The sequence below is a fragment of the Hemicordylus capensis genome, chromosome 3, assembly GCF_027244095.1.
Source record: "Hemicordylus capensis ecotype Gifberg chromosome 3, rHemCap1.1.pri, whole genome shotgun sequence".
Lineage (NCBI taxonomy): Eukaryota > Metazoa > Chordata > Lepidosauria > Squamata > Cordylidae > Hemicordylus > Hemicordylus capensis.
In genome coordinates, this window is record NC_069659.1 from 51,924,257 (window position 1) to 51,930,359 (window position 6,103).

Genomic DNA, 6,103 nt, shown 5'->3' on the forward strand with positions numbered 1-6,103 from the left:
TCCGATCTCTCTGATGCAATGCACACTGGGAGTTGTAGTGAGGGTGCTTCCTTTAGCTGAATGTTGCCCCACTTAAGGTCTCGGCGCTCGTCCGAGTCTGTCTTGAGGCTCCTCCCTGCTACGTAGTGCCGTCGACTTCCTTGGGAGTCATACATTGTTTTCTATGCTGATAAATTTTTAGTGAATATGAAGTTGGACTGCAACGACTAGGCTGCAATTTGCCTTATTTACAGCACTTTTAATGACTTGGAGTGGACAATGTTACGTTTACCTTCTTAATGGGGTAAATTCTCGTTCTGTGCATTGGGAAATAAGATTGATTGAAAGATTGATTGTTAACCAGTGACACGGGATTCTTGCGGGAGAAAGCGATCTCCAGCACCGAGACCTCATGACTCTCCCTAGACTAGACACTAGACCCAAGATCGCAATTCCCCTAATATCGAATTATCTTCTTCAAAATATTTTCACAGATCTATAGTACTCAGATTTGCCGACTAAATGCCAAATACTGTTTTGTGTTGTTTATTCTCAAAGTAAGCGTCCCTGCAACTCAGTCACCACCACACAAACTCTCAAGCCCACTCATAAGGGCTTCTCCAATGTAACTGTGCTGATAAAAACCCCGCCACCACACACACCCTGGTATCTCAGGTGGCAGCTATGGCCAGGAGTGCTATCAGCTTCGGCTAATTATTATTTCTTGTTTAAACAGTCAGACAGGTGTTATTGACTGGTTTGTTTTATCCAGACATCGAGTCCTTCCCAAGGACCTGGGATGGCTGAATATTGTCAGTTGTTATAGATATCGCAGAATATAGACTGTTCCCAGTAAAGCTGCTTTTTGTAATTGGCTGATGGTGATTTCTGTGGCCCCTATGGTGTTGAGGTGCTCTTCAAGGTCTTTTGGAACTGCACCCAGGGCGCCAATGACCACTGGGATTATTTTGGTCTTTTTCTGACACAGCCTTTCAATTTCAATTTGTAGATTTTGTATTTGGTGATTTTTTTCTATTTCTTTTTCTTCTATTCTGCTATCCCCTGGTATTGCTATGTCGATTATTTTAACTTGTTTTTCTTTCTTCTCGACTACAGTTATATCTGGTGTACTGAGTGGCAGATGTTTGTCTGTTTCTAGTCGGAAGTCCCATAATATGTCTGCATCTTCATTTTCTACCACTTTTTCAATTTGATGGTCCCACCAATTTTTGGCTACAGGTAGCTTATATTTTTTTTTGCAGATGTTCCAGTGTATCATCCCTGCTACCTTGTCATGCCTTTGTTTGTAGTCAGTCTGTATGATCTTTTTACAACAGCTGATCAGGTGGTCCACGGTTTCATCTGCTTCTTTACAAAGGCGGCACTTGCTGTTTGTTGTTGGCTTTTCTACTTTTGCTCTTATTGCATTTGTTCTTAGTGCCTGTTCTTGTGCAGCCAGTATTAAACCCTCTGTTTCTTTCTTCAAGTTGCCATTCTTAAGCTATTGCCAGGTCTTGGTGATGTCTGATTTTCCACTTATATTGTGCAAATATTGACCATGCAGTGGCTTATTTCTCCATATTTCTGCTCGGTTCTTGACTTGTTCTTTCTTGTAGGCCTGCTTTGTTTCATTGGTGTTGAATAGTTTCACGTTATTGACCATTTGCAGTGCATCTTCTTCACTGTCCTTTATATATTCTTCAAGGCCTCTTTTTCTCCTCCTCTACTGTTTGATGGACTTGCGGCATTCCTCTTCCACCTGAGCTGTGAGGGAGGTATAGCCTATCGACATCACTGCGGGGGTGCAGAGCATGATTGATGGTCATAATTTTCCTGGTCTTACGATCCAGTGTCTCTAGCTCTGCCTGGGTCCAGTCTATTATCCCTGTAGTGTATCTGATAACAGGTATAGCCCAGGTGTTTATGGCTTGTATGGTGTTCCCGCCATTGAGTTTGGACTTGAGGATTTTTCTAACTCTCCTGATGTATTCACTTCTCATTTTTCTTTTAACTTCAGTGTGTGCGATGTTATCAGCCTGGAGAATGCCCAAGTATTTGTAATGTCCTTTCTCTTCCAGGTTCTTGATCTTGCTTCCACTGGGCAGTTCTATTCCTTCTGTTTTTCTTATTTTCCCTCTGTTCATTATTAATGCAGCACACTTGTCTAGTCCAAACTCCATTGCTATATCGCTACTGAATATACGGACAGTGTTTAGCAGTGATTCGATTTCTGACTGGGACTTTCCATACAAATTCAGATCGTCCATGTACAGCAGATGGTTGATTTGACTTGATGTTTTAGATGTTTGGTATCCGAGGCCTGTTTTGTTTAGTATTTGTGAAAGTGGGGTCATGGCGATTACAAACAACAGAGGGGATAGTGAGTCCCCTTGGAAGATGCCTCTTCTAATGCTAACCTGTCCAAGTGTCTCGCCATTGATTGTTAACTGTGTACTCCACATGCTCATTGCTTTTTAAATAAATATCTGAATATTTTTGCTGACACCAGTTGTTTCTAAACATTTTAGTATCCATGTGTGAGGCAATGAGTTGAAGGCTTTCTTGTAGTCAATCCATGCAACACTTAGATTGGTTTTTCTTCTCTTGCAATTTTCTAAAATCATTTTGTCAATCAGCAGCTGGTCTTTTGTGCCTCTGGTGTTCGGGCAATTTCCTTTCTGTTCAACTGGAAGCTGTTTGTTAGTTAATAAGTGTTGCATGATTTCATCTGCTATTATTCCAGTTAATAATTTGAACATGGTTGGCAGGCAGGTTATCGGTCTATAATTACTTGGAACTGCACCTTTTGCTGGTTGTTTAATGATGAGATGAGTTTTCCCAGTTATTAGCCATTGTTCAATATCACCTCCTTGCAAAATGTGATTGAACTGTTTTGATAGTTGTTTATGAAGGCTTGTTAGGTGTTTAAGCCAAAAGCCATGCAGTTCATCGTCGCCTGGAGCAGTCCAATTTTTAATTTTCTTTGCTCTTTCACTTATTAATTCTGGTGTTATTATTAGATCTTGCATTTGTTGGTTACGTTTTTTGACCAGCATGCTTTTTTATTATAATCTATTGGATTGTCCCATAATTTCCCCCAGAATTGCACTGTTTCTTCTTTATTTGGTGTTTCTACGTTTCTTGCAGTTTCTCCTTCTATGCTTTGGTAGAAACGTCTGATTCGACTGGAATTGGAGATTCTGCCTGTGTTGTGTAATTCTGGCTTAATACCTGATAATCTTCTTTGACACTGCTGTTATTTGCTGCTTTATTATTTCCAGGACTTCTCTAATTTTCCTTGCATCTAGGTGGTATTTTTGGATCAGATACTGTTTGGTGTTTTCATTCTTCAGCTTCTTGTCTTTCATATCTTTCAATTTACTAGCATCTGATCTAAGCCTGGAGATTTTATTTTCTAATCTAATCTTCCATTTAGGTGATGTACTGCTTTCTTTTTTTACAGGTCCACTGATCTTATATCCGAGCTCTTGTGGTGTTATTGTTGCTGCACTGTATATTAGTTGGTTTGTTTCTTGCAAATTCTTGGTTGTTATCTCTGCAAGTGCAGCATTGACATCTTTTAATGCCTGAGAGAGTTGTTTTTTGGCAACTGTTTTTAGAGCTGGAAGTTGAACCCTGGTGGTTATTTGGTTCATGTGCTCAGTTATTTTTTGCTTTAGTTCTTGTTGCTTTTCTGTTAAACAGCATTTGGGTTTTTGAGGTGAAGGCAAAGGGGAGGTTGCCTGGTTTTGATTTTGAAACAGTTCAGTAACAGTGGCATCCTCGATTTCCAACACCTCCTCCACCTGTGCCTGAGCAACTTCTTCAATTGGTGGTAATTCTTCCATATCTTAAGCCTGTGTTGCTCTTTGCAGTTCTTCCAGCTCAACTCCTGTGAATACTTTATTTCTTATTATGAATCTTCTCTGGTCTTCTAGCCTTTGTTCTGTTATTTCTGTATCTGGATGCTTCTCTTTCCAAATTTGGTACATTCTTTTTAAATAATCTCTTCTAGTTGGACTAGACTTGTAATAGCAGATCATTATTTCCTTGTTGGCATTTTTCGTATATATTTTTTCGGTTAAGCGATGTTTCTTCCAGTAACTTTGCTGTCTTCAGCCCTGGTTGCTCAACTGAAGATCCTGAGTCCTGTTGCCCACTTGCCACCAGATGTCCAGGGACTATAGCACCTGGCGCGGTCCTTGTTGACCCAGGCGACGACCGATCCGGTATAGATTTATTAAAGTTACATCTCACCATATTGTTGATGGGAGAGGCACTCTTTGTCTGGCTCCTCTGGTGAGACCTGTCCAGTATGGTTGGACCTCTGGCATAGCTCTCACCTTCCTCAGAGCACACAAGCCCCACAACCACGCCAAGGTAGTGCCTCACTGGGGGAATTATTATTATTATTACGTTTATATCCCGCTCTTCCTCCAAGGATGAGAGAGAAGTGACTGGCCCAGAGTCACCCAGCTAGTTTTATGGCTGAATGGGGATTTGAACTCGGTTTGGCTAATTCGACAGCTGCGTCCATTCCTTAAAGAGGACGACGTCAAAGCGGTGGTGCACCAGCTGGTAACCTCCAGGCTTGACTACTATAATGCGCTCTACATGGGGCTGCCTTTGTACGGAGTTTGGAAACTTCGGTTAGTTCAAAATGCGGCAGCCAGAGCAACCTGGAGACACTATATTATGTCTGTTTTGAAAGAGCTGCACTGACTGCTGATATGTTTCTGGACAAAATACAAAGTGTTGGTTATTTTACCTTTAAAGCCCTTAATGACCTAAGTCCAGCTTACCTTAGTTAGCACCTTCTTCTGCATCATCCCCACCGCATGTTGAGGTCATCTGGAGAGATCCGTCTCCAGTTATCACCAGTACGTTTGGTGGCGACTCAGAGGCGGGTCTTCTCTGTAGCAGTTCCTGGGCTGTGGAATGCACTCCCTGCAGAAATCCATAATTTGAATTCCTTATTGGCTTTCAGGAGAACTCTCAAAACCTCTCTCTTTGGCCTGGCCTTCCAAGGTTTTTAAATTGTTGTAAATGGTTTTAATGTTGTAACCAAGTTTTTCAGGGTTTTAAAACTATTTTGTTTTATGGTGTTTTATAATCTGTTTTAACTGTTGATTTTAAGGGTTTTGTTTTAATTGTCAACCACCCTGAGCCATTTTCGAAGGGTGGCATAAAACCTGAATAAATAAATGCAGGCAACCTTATGTACGCTCCAGCTGATAGATGTGTTTGCACTGTGGAATCATGTCACAAAAGCTGGAAAACTCAGTTTTCTTCACCCAGAGAAACACTGCCATCTTCTGTCTCTCTAAGTCTAAAGGTGCATAGCTAGAATGTATGGAATGTAGAAGGGACAATAAAACTGTTTTATTTGCAGTCTGGTTTTGAGCCAGCTGCCAACTAATGGCACAGTGGGGAAGCAACCTGCCTAGAAAGCAGGAGGCTATTGATTCAAATCCCCGCTGGTATAGGCATCATCTCATACTGCACAGGAGAAGGCAATGGTAAACCCATCCTGTATTCTACCAAGAAAATTACACAGCTCTGTGGTTGTCAGGAGTTGACACCTACTGGAGGACACAACCTTTCCTTTTGAGCCAGCTATAACGTTTGAGTACCTTTACCAATATTTTTCTTACAACCAACTTTAGCTCAAATAAATTAGGGAGCACCTCTCAGATAAACCAGTCTCCTCTCCCCACACTCCTAGGATAACACATACTTGGTGGGATAATCCTATCTTTAGACCCTATGGTCTGCGCGAAGGCATGGTCAAGAGTTCAGGGATGTCTTTCTATTCTAGAGCTGCCATATTTTCTGTTATAGACATGGTGTTTTGTTGGCTTTGGTCTATTAACCAATACATTCACTGTCTCTTTTATAGAACACAAATTTCCAACTTTGGCTCCTTAGATGATGTGGGACTATAGCTCCAAGCATCCCCATTTACGCAAGTTTAGGAACATCTGTAATCGATCAAGGAAATGGTGTGTACATACATATAGAAGAGCAACAGAACTCTAAACAGTGTTTCTATTAATTCTCACTTGATCCAGTGAAGAAAAATATTCCTCTTTTTTGCAAAGGAAATCAAAGTTGAGAGAAGAAA